The sequence below is a fragment of the Lissotriton vulgaris genome, chromosome 3_1 (genome assembly GCF_964263255.1).
Source record: "Lissotriton vulgaris chromosome 3_1, aLisVul1.2, whole genome shotgun sequence".
NCBI classification, from domain to species: Eukaryota; Metazoa; Chordata; class Amphibia; order Caudata; family Salamandridae; genus Lissotriton; species Lissotriton vulgaris.
Window position 1 is genome coordinate 227,069,269 of NC_141689.1, and position 23,180 is coordinate 227,092,448.

Below are 23,180 nucleotides of genomic sequence, written 5' to 3' on the forward strand. Positions count from 1 at the left end.
AAACTATTTCTTACCCTCCTACAAAGAAGACAATCCTCAAACAGAAGAAAAGAGAGAAGTTGTGCAAGTACTCTGGGTATGAGTGTGAGGAAGAAGGGCATGCATCATACTGGGATGGTCACCACAAAGCCAGTGTGGATATCAGTAATGTAGGTATCCTTGGCTTATGCGAGTTGCACATGTGTATGGCCTACACTCCATGCCATAGGTCGAAACACTGGAACATGCTTCAAGATACATTCAAACATCATTATAAACTATGCTCTCTGATAACTACAATCTGGAAAGGGAACCATGAACAGGGCAATGGAGGAGGAAGGGAAACTATAGCTAGTAATAACTTGTTTCCATTTCAGAACAAACTAGCAATAGCTTAGACCTTCGGAACAGTCACTGACAAGTTTGTAATTATGCCTTAATCTGCCTGAATATTCAATTCTCAGAACTCAGAAACTTACTAACCTTTTTTCCTCTCCCTCTTTGGATATAATCATCTAGTCAGCATTTAGGATGGAGCGGGGAGCCAAACTTAAGGTTGATCAAAGGGAGCAGCCCGAGATAGCGACATAATAGAAATGTCTATAAGTATTGTGTCTGAAACAGTGTATCAAGTAACTTACTTATAAGAAGAACCACACATTTGACTGGCTTCTGCCTTGAGTAATCTGATTGTGAAGGATAGTACGCCCATTTTCAGGGTCATATTATGCTGTCATCTTCAATGGCTAATACATTTCTACTTTATGTAGATCAAAAATGTTTTGAGGGGATCTGAAAAAACCAAGGGTGCTGGGTAGGTACCCATGTACTGGGCACTTGGAAAATGTTGCTCCACATGGGCCAGCCCCTATGTTAACAGAATTGTATGTCTCCTTCCTTGTGGTAAACAGTGATGAGCTAGCACCTCTTAAAGAATCCCTAGTGGGAGAAAAGGCCAGGACTCCAAAGGAGTGGTTAATGGAAGATCTAACAAAAAAGGAACCTGAACTGAGGTTGGCTACATTGAAGTGGCAAAATCTAAAAATGTCAATTACTGCCAAGAACATAGATTCCTTTGAAGGAAAATAAAATCGATATAATATAATGTTGGCTTAATGTATCCAATATATTCATGCAACCCGAGGAAAACCTTTGTATATTCGCTCGATCCATGCATATCCTAAGAATCAGGCCTAGAATGAACAGACGCCATATTGGTTTCATTTCCCGGGGTCTCTTTCGTTAGTTAGGAAAGCACATGACCTGTTCCTGTGTAGAAGGCCCGAGAGGTCGGTCTGGGCTATGAAAGGACCATTGATTCTAACTTAGGGAACTCAAGGTCGCATCTGTCTTTCTTGTATGATGAGCACATTCTTGTAGACGTCATGCCTGTTCTCCCGTGCCCCAGAACGAAAGTGAGGCACCTTTACTGACCTACCCCCGGAATAACTTGAGCTGAGTTTCGAATCAATCAGTTGTGCCTTGTATGGGTTTTCCTGCTGGCTTCACGCGTAGTGGTACTTTTCCATGTACGGGGTTTCCATGAGGTATGCTGAAAGTATATATGTACTTCTTGAATGCATTCCAACAGTCTCCTCTGCACACATTTGAGGGTTGTGTCGAGAGTGGGGCTCCCCTATAGAGGGGGCTTTTGCAAAATAAATGATTTAACCTTCTCCATTGCCGACTGACTTATTCTTGGTAAATTTGATATATGGGCTATTGGTAAGTATAGCACTACGGCATATCATTTTTGGTACTTCAGTTGGTGACTCTGCCGGGACTCCGCAATAGGGTTGTCCCCTCCTGTAACAGGAGAAGAGGGATGGGGAGGGGTTCTGGTCGAGTGGGTAGACTGAAAGAGGATCCTAATTGAGAAACCAGTTTGTGGTAGAAAAAGGAAATTCCACTCTCGAGTCCAGTGACCTTCCCAGCTGCTAAATAACCCTTCGCCGGAGTCCTTTGGGATTAACCCGGAACAGCTGACCCTGTTGGTCTATAAAGGAGTCAGCAGTGGAGAACAGACAGTCAGACCTGAGTGCACCAGGAGAGTGAATTGTATTGTAAGTCCTTTGTTGACTTTGGAAGCGAGCACTTTGGAGAAGTGGCTCAAAGAAACAGTTAACTGAGTATGGAATTTGGTGGTTAGTGAACCACAGGGAATCTGGGGGTCTGACGTGGCAGTGGAGTAACTGCACGGGTGGATGCCCCACAGACTTGTTTGGTGACTATTTGAGCCAACATCGGACGCCTTACTGTTGCACAAGGGGTGCTCACTTGGCCGAATCCTCTTCGGAAAAGCCCTAGGAGCAACTGGGTTCTGGAGCTACGTGCCCAGAAACCCGGCCCAACCAGCACAGGACTATGGGATGGTCTGTAAGAGAGTTCGTGGTTCGCCTGTCTGGTGATCTCAGGGCAGTCTTTGGACTGTCTCTTTTTTGAATCTTTGTTGGTCTGGAATCCGGCGTGATCGATTCCCCAAACAGGAGTCGACGGGCTCTGTTCGAGTATAAGACATGTCAATTGGTATTTTGAATTTATGACCGAAGCATTTCTATCGATCGAAACTTATGCACTTTATGTATGTTAAGTGAATGGAATTATTTGAGTCAGGAGTGAAAGAGTATGTGGTGAGTAGACGCGTCCATATGAGTAAGTCTGGCTGAAATGGTATGAGTTATTGAAATCATAAATATGTCGTGTTTTAGTAAATTGTGTTTTGGATGCTGCCGTCGGCGGAGTGGACGGCTGGAAGAAAGACAGCTTGCTCCTACGGAAGGCAGTCCTAGTTTTGATATGTACGTTAAACATGGTATTTCTCCCATTTTGTTTAATAAACTATGGAACAGGTATACTAAAGATAACTCAGAATTACAATGGCCTTTAACGGGGTCTTTTGATGAAAGAAAAATTAATTATCTACAGAACAATTTTTTTTTAAAGAGGAGCCGTCAAACTATTTATCGACTTTAGTGGGCAAGACCTGCCCACGGAAGGTGGAATACGCTTATTTGTGAATAGGTTTGTCACTAACGTGTTGCCTGAAGTAATGGCCCAATTACAGGCTGCTGAGAGTGCATGGACCACCTCGACCCCTTCAGTTATTCTTAGCATGGCCCAGTATTATGAACATCGAGAAAATGAGAGCAAAGATAGGTCTGATAAAAAGGTTAAGGAGTTAAAGACTTGAGTACTGTTGCAACAGGTTAGTAGAGGGCAAAATGTTGGAGTTAGAGGAAGAGGTTCATTCCTGAGAAGGGCTATGATGGGTCGAGGTGGAGGAATGGGTCCGACCCCAAGTATAGGGATAAATCAGTGTTGCAATTGTAGACAAGAGGGCCACTGGCGAGCTCAGTATCCAGTATTATGCGGACGAGGAGCTTTTAACAGAGGACGGGGACGAGGACGAGGCGGTACTGATCGGAATAGTATGAGACGCGGGGATAGTGGCGAGACAGGAAGGAACTATTTTGATGATCCTCAAGAAAGACTATATACTATAATGAGGACTATCGGGAAGATGGCTATGACGGGAACGGTTATGCATGAGACAGCCACGGACAGAGCAGGGGCCACATATCAGTACCAGTTGATCAACAGGGGCCTTATGTACAGGGGCAATTGATGGGGACATCTGAAAGGTTTTGGTGGATTCTGGAGCAATGAATAGTTCGGTTGCTCATTCATTGGTCCTGGGGGCTGCTCTGTCTGGGCAAAATAACGTATCAGTGGGTTTCTCAGGAATTCCCGTGGTAAGCCCCATTTCTAAGCCGCTTCCATTTACTATCCATTTACTATTGGCCCTGTTACTGTGGACTCACCATTCTTGCTTACTTCCAGTTGTGGCGAGAATTTGTTAGGATTGGATATATTAAAGAAATTGCATGCTCATATTTATTGTTCTCCTGACAATGTTTATTTAACCATGCAGCCTCCTACTAAAAGTACGTCTCAATGTTTGGTCAAAAATAAACCTCTCCCTCCTGAGTTTTATGAAATTCCCCAGACCCTTTGGGCTAGAGGGGACACAGATGTAGGATTGTTAAAAATACCCCCTGTATCAATGACATTAAAGCCAAATGTACGTTTGCCACGTATTCCCCAATATAGAATTTCACCTGAAGGTGAACAGGCTTTATTGCATGTCATCCGTGATTTAATTAGGAAAAGAGTGGTGAAGGAAACAGCTGCTAATATTTGTAATAGCCCCATTTTACCGATTCTGAAAAAGGCCCCATTAGATGGTGACCCTGATTATAAAGATACCCACCGTTTTGTAATTGACCTCAAACAGGTTAATAAAATAGTGATTCCTCAATACCCTGTGGTTCTGAATATCACTGCAATCCTTACTATGGTTCCCCCTACTGCACAGTATTTCTCATTAATAGATTTGAAAAATGCTTTCTTTAGCATCCCAATCCATCCTGACAGCCATCATATTTTTGGATTCTCATTATCTGGCCGCAGTTTTAGATTTTGTCGCGCACCTCAAGGCTATACTGAGAGTCCTAGTATTTACAGCCAAGCTCTAAAAGCAGTACTGGATGAATTAGTCCTACCTCCTGGTAATGTTCTCGTCCAATATGTGGATGACATCCTAGTGGCGTCGGACACGGCGGAAGGTTGCAAAGAGGCTACTGTTAAAGTATTGACCCATTTAGCAGCTACCGGTAATAAAGTATCCTTATCCAAATTTCAATATTGTCGACAGGAAGTGACCTATCTTGGTCATTTACAGTAGAAAGCGGGGGGAAGATTAGCTCCTGAACGGATATCTGTTATTACTAATATGTCTGTGCCCCGTACTCAGCGGGATGTTTGTGCTTTTCTTGGCATAACCTCTTACTGTCGCCAATATATTCCTAATTTTTCTCTTCTGGCTACACCCTTGTTGAATTTGACTACCTAGCTGTTTAGGGGCCACTGCTGCTGTAGCGGTGGCCATTCGACAGTCGGAGGGGATTGTTTTGAATACTGACCTCACAGTGATGGTACCGCACGCTGTGGTCATAATATTGAATCGAACAAAAACTCAGCACCTTACGAGTGCACGATTGACTTGTTACGAATTAACTTTATTTGCACCCCACATTACTATTAAATGATGTGCCACTCTGAACCCAGCCACGTTACTACCCCTTCCTTCGAGTGATCAAAAGGATGATGCCCATGATTGTATATTTCGGACTGAAGAAGAAACGAAGGGACGTGTAGACCTCACTGACACCCCATTATCTGAACCCCAAGGGGAGTTGTATGTGGGTGGCTCCTGTTTTAAGTTACCAGATGGCATGACAACAGCTGCTTATGCTATAACTACCCTTAGAACAGTAGTGGAGACCGCGCAGGTTTCCCAGCATTCAGAGCAAGCAGATGAACTAATAGCATTATTAAGAGCATGTGAACTGAGCGAAGGTTTAAAAGTAAATATTTTTACAGATAGCCAGTACGCCTTTGGCGTGGCCCTTAGTTTCGGGCGGCTGTTGAGGGAACGAGGATTTCTTACCTCCCATGGTCAAAGAATACAACATGGTCCTTTGATCGAAAGACTGTTGAATGCGTTAACCTTACCAGAGAAGGTGGCCATCATTAAGTGTAGTGCCCACAAGAAAATTATTGATACTACGGGGGAGGGAAATGCTTTTTCTTTCTTTTTTTTTTTAAAATTTGTTTTTATTGTTGCATCACAATATCAAATTCAATATCACATGTATTACGACGAGTGGCGTCAACATTCCGCCAGCTGTCATCAGGATCGCAACTTTTACATTTTTTATAACTAACAACGACAACATCCAGGTGTGTAACTTGGTTAGACAGAAGCTTGTTTTGTACACATTACCTTCTAGGCATTGCACGTCTACCTCTACATCCCTCCCTCCATAGACAACCGCCTACTCTCTTTCGCCTAGGGGACTTGGAGACCCAGTGTGCCCGTGTCCATCCCTTCTTGTTCCCCCCTCACGCCCGTTCTCCTTCTACTTCACTGTCCTCTTCTGAGCTATCCCCTTCATCGTCTTCGGGCAATGGTTCGCATGGCTCCCCTCTATAAGTGTTCCACGGTAGCCATACTTTATTCCATTTACGCGGATTCGCCCTCTGTTGGTATATTGCCCGTTCCGTCATCATGATCATGTCCATATTTTTGCACCACTGTGCCAAAGTCGGTATCTCTGCCGCTCCCCATTTCTGTGCTATATCTCGCTTTGCTAGCATCATCCCTATAACCACCCATAGTCGCCCTTGTGGCGTGAGGTCGGTCGGGCCCCACACATTCAGCAAGCAAATTCTAGGGTCTGGAGTGAACGGGAGCTGTAAGGTCTGGGCGACCGTGCGTGCCACTCGCTTCCAATACTCTATTATGTATGGACAGGACCACAGGGTGTGAAACAATGTGCCCTCCTCCCCACAGTTTCGTAAGCAATATGGGTGTTCTGCCCTCTGGAATTTGTGGAGTATGGTGCGCGTGTAGTACACTCGGTGTAGTATCTTGAACTGTATCAGACGGAATCTCGCTGATATACCCGCCTCTCTAGGTGATGCCATTGCGGCATTCCAGTTTGCCTCATCCAGGTCCCCGACATCATCCTCCCATTTCTCTTTCAATTGTTGTAAGGGGTCAGGCAAGTTATTTACTAATTTGCGATACGTGAGGGAGGTGGCGCTGGCTTCCATGTAATCAGTGAGTAGTCGGTCTTCCAAAGGGGCCGATTCCGGGACGGTGGTTCCCGGTGTTAGTACTGCTAGCAATGCGTGCCTAATCTGAATGTAGCGGTACGTCTCAGTGGTGTTTAGCTCATATTGTTCTCTCAGGGTGTCAAATGGGACCACCCCCTCCCGTGTCCATAGATCCCCCACCGTGGAGATCCCTATAGTGTCCCACTGATCAAATCCTTTACTACGTCTCAGGTTGCCCAGTGCCCTAGAGTCCCACAAGGGTGTAAGCTGCGTAATCACCCCTCCCCATTTCAGACGAGATTGGGCTTTGTGCCATAAAGTTACAGTGTGCTTAGTCGGGCCTATCAGTTTCGCTGTCAGGCCCTTGTTGTAGAGTGGGGCAAGTAGTGTATTCGTGCCAAGCTGACGTCTGTCCGCTAAGTATGCCGGGTCCTCCTGCGGCGCATGCATCCATTGGTTAATCACCTTGAGGTGTGCTGCCCAGTAGTATAGTTCCAGATTCGGGAGTGCGATCCCCCCACTGTACCAGTCCCTAACCAGTTTCACCTGTGCTACCCTCGCCGGTTTATCTCCCCATAGTAGGCCCGACAATTGCCCCGCTATCTGTTTGAAAAAGGAAGGTGGGACCAATGCTGGCGTATTTTCCAAAACATATAGGAACCTGGGTAGCGCCATCATTTTGAAAAGTGCGGCTCTGCCCAGTAACGTCAGCGGGAGTGTCCTCCAATGGCGCACGTCCGCCTTTAGTCTATCCAGCAGGGGCCTGAGGTTGAGATCCTGAAAGGTCACCTGATCTCGGGTGATCCGAATCCCTAGATATCGAAAGGAGAGGGTTTCCACCACCAAGGGGCAGCCCGCCTCCAAACACGGTGGGGTCCCGTGCAGCATGTAGATCACCGATTTCATCCAGTTAATCTTGTACCCTGAGGCTGTTCCCTGTCGTTCACATAATGCCAGCAACACTGGAATTCCCTCTGCCGGGTTCTCTAGGTAGATTAACATATCATCCGCGTATAAGGACACTCTGTCCTCCCATCCTTCACCCCAGGTGATGCCACGCAGCAGCGGTGTGGTCCTAATAATTGTAGCCAACGGCTCAAGTACCAGAGCAAATAGTAGCGGGGAGAGCGGGCAGCCTTGTCTCGTGCCCCTCGTCAATGTAATGATTCTCGAGAGATGGCCATTAGCCGTCACTCGCGCCGTGGGAGCACTATATAGGAGCCTGATCCATGCTATGAATTTTGGGCCGAAGCCCATATGTTGTAGGACTGCAAAAAGGTACCTCCATTCCACCAAGTCGAACGCCATCTTGGCGTCCAACGAGAGGATTGCTGCATCAGTTTTCAACAACGCGGCCCTTGCCATAACACCGTGCAGGCGCCTAAGATTCAGCGCCGTGCTTCTGTGCGGCATAAATCCCGATTGGTCCGGATGGATAAGGTGACTAAGGTGAGGCAACAGCCTGTTGGCTAATAATTTGGCCAGGATTTTGCTTTCAGCATTGAGGAGGGAGATCGGTCTATAAGAACCGCAATCCTCGGGGGGCTGCCCGGTTTCGGGATTGCCACAATAGTGGCCATGCACTGATCTGGCGGCAGGTGTCCTCGTTCCAAGCTATCTATATACATGTTTAGTAGTGGGGTCGAAAGCGATTCCGACATGGTTTTATACCACTCAATCGGGATTCCGTTGGGTCCCACGGCTTTCCCTGGACGTAGTGCCGCGATAGCTGCCTGTACCTCCTCAGCCGTCAGGTCTGCATCTAGGTCCTCGGCATTATCTGGCAGCAGGGTTCGGGTGGGCACCCCCACAAGTGCCACCTCCGCCATCTCCCGTGTAACCTCTATCTCAGAGGTATACACCGTCTGGAAATGATCAGCTAGGATGTCCACTTTCTGGGCAGGGCGGGTGTGCAGCGCCCCTCCCCCATCCTTCAACTGCAAGATACTCCTCTGCCCCTCCCTTTTTTTTTCTAGCCAGGCTAGGAGCTTACTTGCCTTATCTCCCACCTCGTATATCCTATTCGTAGTGGCTGCTATGTTTTCAGTCACTCTACGTCTCAGGAGATCAGCATGGCGTTTCTGACACAGTTGAAGTGCGTGGAGCGTGTCCCCGGTCGGGTCAGCCATATGAAGCTCGTTTGCCTCAGCAAGTCTGCCCTCTAGGTCCAGCAGTTCCACTTTCTGGGTGTGTTTGTAATTCGTTATAGTGGAGATTGCTTGACCTCGGAGTACCGTTTTATAGGCCTCCCAGAGAGTCGACGGGGAGGAAACCGAGCCGGTGTTTTCTGCGAGGTAACATCTTGTCGCTTTTTTAAGAGCTTTGGTCACCTGTGGGACCCTGAGGTATCCTGGGAATATCGGGTATATGCGCTTTTGGGACCGTTCTGGGATTGAGAGGGTCAGCGTCAACGGGGAATGGTCCGAGACGCCTCTTGGTTTGATCTGTATGTCGTCGACAGTAAGTAGACCCTGCCCCGGGGTAAGAAAATAGTCGATCCGCAACAGACTGTCGTGGACCGCTGAGTGATAAGTGTAGTGACGGTCTGTTGGGTGCATGTGCCTCCAAAGGTCTATCAGGCCCTGCGCTTCCAGGAAATCATGCAGCCGGGAGGGCCCTGGCGTTTGTGTCCGAGATGGGAACCTATCTAGCGTGTTGTGTGCCACTGCGTTAAAATCCCCCCCTATTATGAGGTCACCCTCTGGGAGTTCCAACAGAAATTTACCCAATTCTGGGAGAGCGATCGTGTGCAGTGCCGGTGGAATGTATACCGAGACCACTTTCAGCCGCCTCCCCTCCCACTGTCCAAGTGCCGCTGCGAAGCGCCCCTGTGTGTCTACCTTCGTGGATTGGAGTATGAATTTGGAGGATCGATGCAGTAGTATTCCTGTCCCCCGGGACCCCTTCGTGAACTCCGAGTGGGCAATCATCCGGTAGCCTTTCCTATCTAAGGCATGCGTGGCTGAGCCTGTGAGGTGCGTTTCTTGCAGTAGGACCAGAGCCGGGCCGATCCTCCTTATACTGTGTAACACCAGCCCTCGCTTGACCTTGTCTCCCAGGCCTCTAACGTTCCATGACATAAGCTGTAGTGGCTCCACCGGTCCTGTCCCAGGATCTCCCCTCCCTATGTCATACCGTGTAGTGTGTGTCATTGTATCCGTGGTAGTGAAAATCCATGTATCGTGTGGAGTGAGGTGCAGAGCCCTGGCCTGCACTTGCCCTGTGCAATGTGTGTGTCCCGTGGTACCATTCTACACCTGTAAAACAAGTAAAAAAAAAACGAACCCCCCCCAACCCCAACTTCCCCCCTCCCTGCCCCCCTGCTTGACGGACCCAGAACTGCCCGCCCCCCCAACTTAGCAGAGTGCCTAACCCGAACCCCAAACACAGTACTTGCTCGTCGGGGTGAGGGACTCTCCGGAGTCGGCGGCCTCCTTCCATGTCCGCGGAGGACCTCCGCCCGGTGTCCTTGACGACCAGTCCACTCAGCAGTGCATTTGGTCTACACCATTAGGTCCGGGATTTCATTGTTCATCGTTATTCTCAGTGTCATGTGCCTCACTCCGTGGGGAGTGCTGATCCAGGTCCCCTCCTGATGCTTGGGAGCCCGGACGAGATCCACCTGCACGGTATTTATTCGGGCGTGTGGAGCGGCGAGGTAGGCCCGTTTGTCTCCATCCTTCCAGCCAGTCATGTGCAGCCTCCGAAGTGTCGAAGAACCAAGTTTTGTTGTCTGCCACCACTCTCAACTTGGCTGGAAACAACATGGCATAAGGAAGTTCTCTTGCCCTCAGTTCCTTTTTTACTTCAAAGAATGTCCTCCGTCTACGTGCGACCTCCGCCGTGTAGTCCGGAAAGAACGCCAGAGTTGAGTTTTGGATCTTAACTGGAGGGGAGTTTCTGGCCGCTTGCAGGATCGCGTCTCTGTCCCTGAAATTGAAGAGACGGGCAATGATCGGCCGAGGTGCTGCGCCTTGTTTCGGTCTACCCCCTGGGATCCGGTGTGCCCTTTCCACAGAGAAGAAGGCGGATAGGCCCTTAGGTTTGAGTTCTTGTTCAATCAGGTTTTCCACGTAGAGGTCCATTGCTCTCGTGTCCTCTGATTCCGGAACCCCTATAATGCGGATGTTGTTCCGCCTTGAGCGCCCTTCCTGCTCATCCAGCTTTGCACGTAGGTCTTTGTTTTCGTTCGAGATTCGCTCCACATTGATCTGGAGTTCCGAGACGTCCTCCACCAAAGATTTGGTCACTACCTCCATTGATGAAACTTTTTCGGACATCTTGTGGAAGTCAGCTCTTATCAGGGTTATTTCCGTTGAGATCGACCCCACCGTAACCTGAACTTGCGTCAGGGCTCGCATAACGTCGTCAAGGGTTGCTTTTTTGTCCCCCTTTTGGTCGGTCGGCTTGCTCGCCTGTGCTTTGGCATCTGGTGGGGAGGCGGCCGGTTTTTCAAACGCATATCTCTCAAGACGCGACTGTGCATTGCCTCCCTTTGGACCTTTGCCCGCCATGTCCTTCGTAGTTGCCCCAAGGCGGTCGCTGAGAGCGGAGCAGTCAGGAGGATATATTTCCTCAGATGGAGTCCCGGTGTGTGCCCACCGTCGAGACTGCGGCCTTGAGGTGCGGCCGGCCAAAGGAGCTACTTTCAACGACCCTGTTCCCAGGTCCCTCGGTGAGGTTAGCGGATGGGGTTGCTCTACCACGTGGTCCGCCGGACCTGCAGTTCTGTGTCCCTGAGGGGGCGTACTCCGTTCTTGGACTGGGCGGCGTGCGCGTCCCGCTGACCCTCTCCTTGGCCCCCCTTGGTCCTCTACAGTGCCTGATGTCCCTCCACCTCAAGCCGTGATGCGTCCGCCACCTTCAGGGGCGCTCTCAACAGTCTGCGTGCCCGAGAGGTCCGACAATAGACCAGGAGCCTCTTCCGAGTTTTCTGCGGTCCCGCCGCTCCCCGTCTCAGCTGGATGTTTGAGGGTGTGTTCACCCAGGATGGTCAGCGCAGACCGGCAGGGTGAGGTGCCGCCGTAGCGGTGCGGCCGTTTCCCCAGTTCCGGATGGCCGTCCCCGTACCCACTCTCGGGACCCTGGTGTCCCCCGTGTCAGGACCTCCGCTGGGTGACGGTCGTTTGCCACGTCGGGTCGGCCAACCCGACCCCCCCGGCGGGGTTGATGCCTGGATCCTCCGACGATCGGGAGGCAAGACGGCCGCCCCGGTTTCCGACGGGACGGGTCCGGCCGCCCCCGGACCGATGTCTATTGCGCCTGTTCACTCACCGGGCTTCAGTCTATGTGTGGCTCTCTCCCAGTTGTAGGCCGCTGTCGTGTCGCCGGTCACTCCGAGTTGCTCACTGCTCGTGTCCCTGGTGTTCCGCTGTGGGCGACCACTTCCGGCCCCTCCACGCCGACTCCGCTGCACTTCCTGTCGGCCCCGTCTCGCCAGGCGGTCCCCCGGCTCCTGCGTCCTCCCAAGGCCAGAGCGGGCGAGTCGGATATCTTGGCTTCCCGCAGTCGGATTTTCCGTCTGTTTGCTGTCGGGTGTGCCGCCCGGACTTCAGTCCCTGCCCGCAAAGTGAAATTTTGCACCGGATCAGTGCTCGGATATATCTGGAGGCCGCTTCAACCGCGGAGCTCGCCCTCTAAGCTGCCACCATCTTAGGCTGCTAGCCACGCCCCACTCGGAAATGCTTTTTCTGATCAAGTAGCAAAAGATACAGCGCAAACTGAAATGTCTACTATGTTCCCCAGTGTATCAGCCAGATGGGTGGCGGAGACCACAGTATTTGACAATACTATTGAAAGTGTTATAGAATTGCAGAAAGAAGCCACTCCTGATGAACTATTGGAATGGGAACATGAAATAGGGTGGTTGGATAAAAACAATTGTTGGACTGATTTGACTGAAAAACAGAGATGGCTTTTGCCCAAGGCACTGGTGTACGCAGTAGTTGTGATGGCCCATGGTCCCGCTCACATTGGTGCAAAAGGTATTTGTGCATTATTGGACCCTGTGTGGAATAATTCAAATATCCCAAAGACTGCTGCCCATGTGGTTAAATACTGCATGGTCTGTTTACAGCATAATCCTGGAGGGAGGGAGACAGTTCTTAGTGGAAATTTTGCACCCCCTTCCCTACCGTTTGAAGTAATACAAATGGATTATATTCAACTCGAAAGGGTAAATAATCTTAAATACGTGCTGGTGGTGGTTTGTGCTTTTAGTAAATGGGTTGAAGCATACCCCACTAAGGATAATACCGCTTTGGCCACTGCAAAAGCCCTGCTTAAACAGTTCCTGCCTCGGTTTGGTTTGCCCCGAATTATTTCGACCGATAACGAGGTACACTTTAATGCAGAACTTGTCAAACATATTTGCAATGGGTTACAGATAAAACAGAAATTTCATGCAGCATGACACCCGCAGTCTGCAGGACTGGTTGGAAATTATAATGGCATACTGAAATTAAAGATGGCAAAGATTCAGGAGAGCACAGCCTTGAGCTGGCCTGATGTGCTGCCCCTCGCATTAATGTCATTAAGAGTAACCCCTCATCCTCGGGCTGGGCTGTCGCCTTCTGAGGTCATTTTTGGTCGACCAGCCAATGTGTGGGGTGTCCCGAGACCTAGGTCCTTCCGAGATCTTGATTATCCTATGATGACAGATTATCTGTACGCTTTGACTAAAGATTTGCGTTCTATTCATCAACAGGTGTCGGCAGTGCTGCAGCCGCTGCCGGAGGGTCCCGGACATCGCTTGGAGCCAGGAAAGTGGGTCCTCGTTTGAAATTATCAACCGAAATCGAGTTTGGAACCCAGGTGGAGCCATCCCTACCAGATTCTTCTGGCAACACGAACAGCAGTAAAAGTGGACGGGAAGAAGCACTGGATACATGTGTCACTCGAGAAGAAATTGCCTCTTCCGCTCCCTTTTGATCAGCAGAACCGAGACGGAGTTCTAACACAAGAGGGAGAGCGGAGGTTGAGTTTTGTGCCTTTCTCGGATGCCCTTGAAATCGGGCAAGAGGAAGGATTGTTGACACTGCAAGGAGACAAATCAGCCCCAGTTTCTGAATCTCGTGATAAGGCTGATTCCTCAGAGGCTTCTGAAAACCTTGTTGCACCGAATGTCCCTGCTGCTGTGTTGTTTCATGACCAGGAACAACCTGGCCATCTTCGATACAATTTACGGCCCCGAAAACAACGCAGTACCCCAGTTTCGGATTTTAGGAGATAGGGAAAGACTTGAGCTGTAGGGTTGGAGATAGCTCTTTACTGAGGTACTGAGCAAGACACTGGACTGAACCTGTTGAGAGCTTGGAACTGTCACAATTGCTCTGTTCAGAAAGAAAGACTGTGTTACGTTGAGGGCCTAAAATTGCAACAGTGGAATTACAGTGAAGATTGTTTCCTTGGATGAATGATAGGAGCCTGCCTTTGAGGCTCTAAACGGACACAGGGAGAAGAAACCCTCTGGCAGTTGGTGGGCATTTTTATTTCCGAGTCTAGTTTGGACTTTTAGTTAGGATGTACCCCTTTGCCCGATTTGCCCTTGATGACGAACGACCACTTGCTCCCCGACCTTTTCTTGAAGCTGTTCCCATGTTTTCCGGTTGGGCTACCAGAGTAAAGATAGCCTTTGTAATAACTATTGCAGTGATTATGATAACATTAATGAGTGTGTTTATGTATTTAGAATTTCAATACCCTATGCATAAGATATGAGGTACTACAGCAGCCCCACCTGAGCATTTCTTCTATACCTTACCTCCTCACAAAGAGAGACATCAAGAAACATATGCTAGAAATGTGTTCATTGAAATGTTGCATGAAGCTCAAAGCACTACAAACAAGACAAACTGTTGGGTATGTGGCCTTTTGCCATCTGTAATGCATCGCCATGATTTATTCATTTCTTTGCCATTATCACACTTAGCGAGCTGTGAGGCCTGGTTTCAGTTGCTATGTCTTATGTATTTGCATTATGCAGCTGATCCGGAAAAATATAAGTGTGGCTCACTGGTTAGAGGAGGCAGACCTGGAAGCAGAGGTCAGCCCGGGACCAGGGTTCAATTCCCGGCTCGGCGGGGTCTTGAGTCCTAAAATGTCCATGGACTCGACAATTCTCGCTCCGGTGCCTACTCGATTCACGGGTTCACACTCTGCGACTCTGGGCAATAGCTTGCTTAATCTCCACAACGGCCCCTCGCAGCGGGATGCCTGGCTTTCACCTTGCGGATACCCTGCTGGGGTATCTCACAGGGGAATACCAGGACGGGTTCCCTAAGCAAGCGCCTTGATGCCTTCGGGTGATACGTGCGCTATATAAATCGCAATACATTTACATTTACATTTACATATACTGAAAACGATTATGAAGCTGTTTTAAAGTATATAGAACAACATCAGGGATTTGATGCTCAGGGAAACCAAGGAGAGGGATCTTTAGATCCAGATGCCTGTATGAATATGTATACCACTTATGAAAATGCTACCTGGTTGAAAGAAGAAATGTTAGACTTTGAACACTTTAACTCCACGCAATATTTCCAGCATTTCCAAGACCGTAATGTTACCAATGACAAGGCAATGGCAGTTCCTATTCTGAATAGTACTGCTTCCTTTTGTATACAAGGGAAAGGTCATGTCGAGGTAGGAGACAGTAGATTTAAGTACACCCACACTTTGCATACCGTCAGCACTCCGCCCTTGATAACTTCACCTAATGTGTATTTTGTCTGCGGTGAGAGTGCTTACACTTGGCTTCCCCGAGGATGGGCAGGGAAATGTTACCTTCTTGCCTTTATCCTCCAGTGTATATAGCCCCTTCTAATTATCACAAGACACACCAGCTGACTAAACGAAATTCAGATCCTTACTAAGTTAGTAGAAGTATTGATGCTGATGGCACTGACCAGACTGACACCGCTTCACAGCAGTTTGTAGACATAGCAAAGGGCTTTTTCCCTATATGGGGTCCTATTTTTATCAGTAGAGATGTCAGACGTCTCTCCAGAGTAGTGGAAAATGTAGTTCAAACCACTACTGGGATTTTAACTAATTTGACGGTAGAGCTTCAGGCTACGAGACTCGTTTTGCTTACAAATCGGATGGTGCTAGACGTCATCCTAGCTGATCAAGGAGGAGCATGCCGCGTGATCGGCTGCTCCTGCTGTGTATATATTCCTGATTCTGCTCCAACTTTACACTTGGCCATTCAGAAGCTACATCGCTTAGCTGCTGAAGTACATGCTGATACTGGTACTTGGTCCTTAACCGGGTGGTTTTGGAACCTCCTGTCCACCTTTGGTTGGAAAAATGTTATGATTCTTGCTGGAGCCCTTGGGGTGGTATTTGTTTGTTGCCTGTGCCTTCATTGTGGGACGGCATGCTGCTCCTATTGTGCTACCAAGCTCACTTCCTCCTTGACCATTTCACGACAGGCGAATATTGAAAAGCAATTAGTGCAGAAGGAGGTTACTGACCTCATGCAAATAGATGAAGGTGTGTTCTTAGATTAGGAGACCAGTTTTATTATATATTGGCTACATCACGTCAAAAGGGCAGTCTGAAGGAAAATAAAATCGATATAATATAATGTTGGCTTAATGTATCCAATATATTCATGCTACCTGAGGAAAACCCTTTGTAAATACGCTCGACCCAGGCATATCCTAAGGATCAGGCCTAGACTGAACAGACGCCATTTTGGTTTCATCTCCTGGGGTCTCTCTTTCGTTAGTTAGGAAGGCACATGACCTTTTACTGTGTAAAAGGCCCGAGAGGCCAGTCTGGGCTATGAAAGGACCATTGATTCTAACATAGGGAACTCAAGGTCGCATCTGTCTTTCTTGTAGGATGAGCACATTCTTGTAGACGCCATGCCTGTACTCCCGTGCCCCAGAACAAAAGGGAGGCACCTTTACTGACCTACCCCCGGAATAACTTGAGCTGAGTTTCGAATCAATCAGTTGTGCCTTATATGGGTTTTCCTGGTGGCTTCACGAGAAGTGGTACTTTTCCATGTACGGGGTTTCCAGGAGGTATGCTGAAAGTATATATGCACTGTCTTGAATGTAATAGTCACCTCTGCGCACCTTTGAGGGTTGTCTCCAGAGTGGGGCTCCCCTATATAGGGCGCTTTTGCAAAATAAACGATTGAACCTTCTCCATTGCCGACTAACTTATTCTTGGTAAATCAGATATATGGGCTATTGGTAAGTATAGCTCTATGGTATATAATTTTTGGTACTTCACCTTGGACCCAACGCTAAAGAATATATCAGTCAATAATCAACCTTATCCATACATTTCAGCTCAGTTCATAAACTTTATTCGACAGTTAAGTCATAAAAGCATTTCATAAAACATTCAACAATTACCAAATAAAACAATCATGATAAAATGATTTATATAAATAATTAAGTTGTGATTAAACTCCATACGACAACTATCGAATAAAATTAATTATTAAAAATGCTAGCTAAAACATTTTTAAAATGTATCAATTTAAAATTTTACAAACAGACGCTGCTCAATATTCGCTAATTCATCATATAAGTTTAGGAAGTAATTCGGAGATCACACAATGCCCACCACTCGAACAGGGAAGCCCAACCCTGAGAATTTCCTATGGATTGATTTTACTAGGGTAAAGATGGTCAGAATAGAGCACTATTAACTTGGCAATAACTTCTGTTTTGAACAAATTTTCCGACCCCATTTCAAAAACTTCGCTACGGCTATGGCAATGGGGGGATTGGGGTCTGTACATAAAATTCTCAGTGCCTCTTCGTATCTACGAATACCAATTAGTCGACAGATTGGTTTTATCCACTTTTGACGAGGTGCTATATATAAGGGACAAAAGAACAAAATGTGACTTACAGATTCTTGTTGATCCGTACACCTAGAGCATTTGTCACCAGTTTTCCCCGCCCATTTTGCAGTAAATAGTCTTGTCGGGAGGGTACCTACCCTAAATTGAAAATACAATTTGCGATCAACAGACTTTCAATAACATCCCAATACCTTTCTAGCAGGGGACAAAACTTGAATTCAAGGAATCGTCCTGTCGCAGCGGTCGAAGCGCCTTGGGACCCTACGGGTAAGTAGTGCGCTATATAAATGCCAATACATTTACATTTACATCCTGTGAGATGGGAAGAGAGACCATTTGAGCATGTTGATGAGAAAACCATCTTCCAGTATGTACCCTTCAGAATTTCTTTAGAGAGAAATACTGCATTTAAGGGGTCATCCCACAATTCACTCATTCCCAATCTCGCTAGCAGGGATCTAATTTCCTTCAGCCAACTAATTTTATGGAAGGAATCTTTTTCGATAATGTCCTTTAGACCCTGAGCATAATGCGAAAGTTCCTCAGTGGTCCATATTCTACACCAATACAATAGAGGACGTAGAATAGCCAGATCCTTATCTGCTTTCCTACCAAGGTCCCAAGAAAGTGGAATTAGTGGAGTACTTTATTTATTTATTTTGGAATTTTATAAAGCGCTTAGTTACGCTCACCGACGTGTCCCTGCGCTAAAATTGCTTTTGTAAGGGAGGAAAAATAGGGGGAAAGGAACTAGGGCAGTGCTAGGCGGAACAGATGTGTTTTGAGGGCTCTGCGGAATTTAGGCTCAGAGGGTTCCAGGCGTGGTTCAATCGACAGTGCGTTCCAATTCTTGGCAACAAGAAAACGGAACGATCTTCCACCCATACGGGCTCTACGGATTTTGGGGACTGTGACCAAGCCAGTGTCGGAGGATCTAAGCAACCGCTCAGGTCTGTAGGGGGTAATAAGGCTGTTCAAAGGGGCGGGTGCTTTGCCTCCTAAGATACGTTGGCATACACAGAGGGCTTTGTATTTGATCCTTTCACAGATCGGTAGCCAGTGTAAAGATTTTAAGGCTGCTTTAGAGGAGGTACGTCGCGGGAGCCTTAGCACCAGTCTGGCTGCTGCATTCTGCAGCACCTGGAGACGGTTGATATTGCTGACCGTGCTACCCAGGTACAGGAGATTAGCATAATCCAGTCTAGATGTTACCAAGGCATGTACGAGGGTCTGTCTGTCTCCAACAGGGAGCATATCAAGAACCTTGCGCAGGGTTTTGAGTACTCCAAAACACATTCCCACTACCCGATTGATCTGGGGCGTGAATGATAGTTCGGAGTCAAACAAGACCCCCAGATTTTTGGCCTGTTGAGCTGGCCTAGGTGTAGGGCCCAAGCAGTCTGGCCACCATGCAGAGGACCACACAGATGGACTCCTCCCCACCACGAGCACCTCAGTCTTGGCGCCATTCAACTTCAGGCAGTTGTTAGACATCCAGGAGGCAAGCTCCTGCATGCAAGCACTGAAGTTGACGGCTGCAATGCCGGGCGCCCGCGATAGGGAGATGGCCAGCTGCGTGTCGTCAGCATAAGATACAAGTTGGATATTGTATCTCTCCACGATATTGGCGACAGGAGATGCATAAAGGTTAAACAGGGTGGGGCTAAGGGCAGAGCCCTGGGGAACCCCTTGGTCGAGATAGAATGTCTTAGAGTAGCATTCACCCTATCTGACCTGGAATTCTCTTTCCATCAAAAAGGATTGAAGCCATCTAAGTGCCCTCCCGTTGATTCCTCCTTTATTGAGACACTGTAGCAAGATGGAATGTGCTAGTGTCAAAGGCGGCACTAAGGTCAAGTAAGATGAGTGCCATAGTTTGACCCTCATCAACTCCTTGCCTGATGGTCTCGGTGGCCACAAGCAGCGCAGACTCTGTGGAATGGCGAGGGCGGAATCCAAACTGCGTAGGGTGGAGGAGATTAGATTCATCCACAAAGGTCATAATTTGAGAGTTGACCACTTTTTCTGCCACCTTGGCCATATAAGGAAGAAGGGAAATGGGTCTCAGGTTATCCAACCTCTCCCAGCTAAGATTAGCTTTTTTTTGGAGCGGGAGTACAATTGCATGCTTCCATTTTTTAGGTACAGTACAGGTCTTGAAGGAGATGTCCAAAACATCTCTAATGTAGGGTTCTAGAGTTTCAATGCTACTACCGAGGAGTTTCGGCGATGCTGGGTCACAAGGAGACCCGGACTTAATCGAACGACAAATCCGCTGCAACTCATTAGGCGATGGAATCACAAAATTGCACAATCTATTTGTGCCTGCATCTAAGTTAGGAGTTTCCCTAAACTCAGTTGCCTTTTCCTTCCCTCCTGCAAAAGCAGAATAGATGTTAGCCACTTTATCAGAAAAGTAGGTAGCAATACGATTGCAAGACTCAACTGAGCTCAATGAGGGATCCATAGAGGAGCAACACTTTGCGCTAGTAACTTTACGCAGGAACTCATTTTCCGCCGGGCGATTTAGGTTTTCGAACCCCCACAATTCGGATCCATAGAGGGACGAACTTAGTACCTTCATCCCATATATCTCAAGAACTGGACTAATTGGTTTGGTTAGCGAAGTATTATTTTTTTTAAAAAGAAGACCGGACTGCTGTTGATGCTTTAGTACAGCCAAATCAAGTTGGCTATCCCAGCGCATGTCCCTCTGCAGGGTGACACCCAAATAGGTAAAGGCGTCAACCTGCTCTAGTGGGCAGTTATTCATATATATACTTCCTCTAAAAGATTTAAAAGATTTAGAGGATTTGTGTTGATTGAAGGACATACATTTTGTTTTGGCAGTGTTTATTTCTAGTCCGTGCAAGAGGTAGAAGTCTCCGAACTGCCGGAGGGCCCACTGGAGGCCACTCGGTGTTTTGGAGATAATCAGAGTATCGTCCGCAAACATGAGGATTGGGACACGAGTACCTGCCAACACAGGGGCATCAGTGGGGACCAGGGAAAGGAAGTCCGCCACCCCATTGACGAAGTGCGAAAACAGGGTAGGCGCCATGACGCAACCCTGTCGCACTCCCCGCTCAACGGGGAAGGTTTCGGTAACCTCTTCCTGCTGCCCCCACCGAACCCGGGCAAAATTACCCTCATGCAAGCGCACGACCAATGTCAGCAACTCTGGGGCCATCTCCAACCCCTCCAAGACTCTCCGTTGTTTACAACGAGGTACTAGATCAAAGGCTGCCCTCAGATCTACGAATACAGCATACAAAGCCCCTTTTCTCAAGACAACCGTCCGCCACTAGAGAATAATAAACCGAAAAATGTGGTCGATCGTGCTTGTTTTGGGGCGGAAACCGGCCTGTAATGGACTCAAGATGTTCTTTTCGTCCATCCAGGTCTGTATATTTCCCAAAACTAATCGACCCATGATTTTCTGAATAGAGTCAATTAGACTAATAGGCCTATAGTTGCCTGCTACAGACTTGTCCCCTTTTTTATATACCGGGACGATTTCTGCTCCCTTCCAAGAAAGAGGGACAGCCATTCCTTGAGCTATGGCATTTGCCAAATAAACAATGTATAATCGCCAAACTTGTTTATCATTTAAAAACACGTCGGCGGGGACGCAATCAATGCCCGGGGCTCTTCCCTCAGTTACTGTCTCTAGCGCCCTATCAACATCAACTTAGGTAAAAACGGCTTCTTCATAAAATGTAATGGTAAATAAACCCTCACTCTCATCACTACCACTACGAGCGTATTGTGGCTTAAAATAATCAATCCACGAGGTTTGAGCAACATTTTTCTGCGGGCAGTCCGGACACCCACCTCTATCCCATTTAAATATGTCCCAGAATGATTTTGAGTTTTTAGGATTAAATATTTTTATTGAGCATGTCAAGACAGGATGGATACAATACAGCCGTATAAAGTCATTTGTTAAACCGACAAGCGACAGGCAAGTCAATGCATCAAGTGGGAGTAAAGCACAGGTCTTATTTTCGAGGGTGCAATTATACACAGCAAGCCGCCTACAACCCAGTTTGGTCCGGCCGCGTTTAAAAACAGGGCAACGTGCATGCATGAATGAGCGTCGTAACCGGCCCCAACATGGCGGAGGACCAAAGATGTAAAACCTTGTCTCGCGGCCTGCTGTCCATCCCTCCGACTTGCATTACTCCCTTTCCAGAGGCTGTGTAGTCCACCAGGTGCTGGTGTATCTCCATCTGTGAACAACCCACCTGCTCCCAACCCCACCAACCTCACCCCAATAGAAACCAAGTCATCCGCCCCCCTACCGCACCCCAACCCCAGGTCCTCCCCAACAACTCCCCACCCCCCCGCCCCCCCTCCCCGGGAGGTCCATGGCCCATTCCTCTGTCCTATCTCCTTCATCTCCCCTACTATCGGACAGGTTCTTCCCTCCCCTCTTCCCATACAGTTTCCGTTAGCCGCAGTAGTCTCAGATACCTAGGGCAAGTTACTTCCACAAATTCAGATGACAGGAGGGCCAAAAATGGCTTCCAAAGCTCTGCATACCTGGCCCCCTCTCCTGCTTTATGTAGGGGGAGCCGATCCATGCCCAATACTGTCCAAAGGCGGTGGAGCCAGCCCTGTCGCGTAGGGAGTTGAGACGAACGCCAGTGCGCCAGGATATTTTGCGTCGCTGACTCGAGCGCAATGGCCATCAGGCGGCCCCTCCTAGACCTCAAAGGATAAGTCAACGCGTTAGGCAACCCCAGTATGACATACGAGGGAAAGCGCGGGATTTCTGTGTCAAAGTGGGCATCCACATCGCTCTGGACTTGCCGCCAGTAGTCCTGCAGGAACCTGCATTCCCAGAGGATGTGTGTTAACGTACCCAAGTGGCCACAGCCCCGCCAGCATAGAGGATCTTTACTACTATCCATCTCATAGAGACGCTCTGGGTTGCAGTACCAATAGGTCGCAACTTTTGTGAGCGTGTCTCTGAGCCCCATGTGATAGGCCGAGTGTCGCGCTCTGTAGTATATTCATTCCCATTCCTTGTGTGAGAGAGTTCTCCCCAGCTCCCGCTCCCAGCGTGCCCTACTCACGCTGTATGTGTACTTGTGTTTGTCCATGAGTGTCTTATAAAGGTCTGAGATTAGCTGCTTGTCAGATGTGCGGGAAATCAGCCAGCCCTCAAAGTCCGTCATCCGCCTGTCCGCTGTAGCTCTAATCGCGGGGCTAGGAGCCCAGTGTCTGACCTGAAAATATCGGAGTCTCTCGGACTCGGGGAGGCCATACTCTTGACGGAACTGTGGGAAAGGGACGGCTCCCTCCGGCCTGTACATATGACAAAGAGCACGGCAGCCCGGCGGTTTCCAACGTTCGAAGGCCTTCTTATCCAACCCCGGTTGGAAGTCAGGATTGTCAAGGATGGGCGTAAGCGGCGACGGTAAGGTAGTAAGACCTAGTGAGACCCCTACCCGATCCCAGATCTCGATCGGGACTGGCGCTATGAACGACGTGTAAAGGTTGGGCGGCCTGTGTACACGGTGCATGAAAGGTATCTCCTGCAGGGTCCTCCCGGCGATCGCCTGGTCCTGGAACAGCCAGTGTTTCCCGGACTCCCAGCGGACCCATTCCGCCAGAAAGCGTAGTTGTGACGCCTGGAAGTATGTTGCTAGATTCGGGATTCCAATTCCGCCCTGCTCCG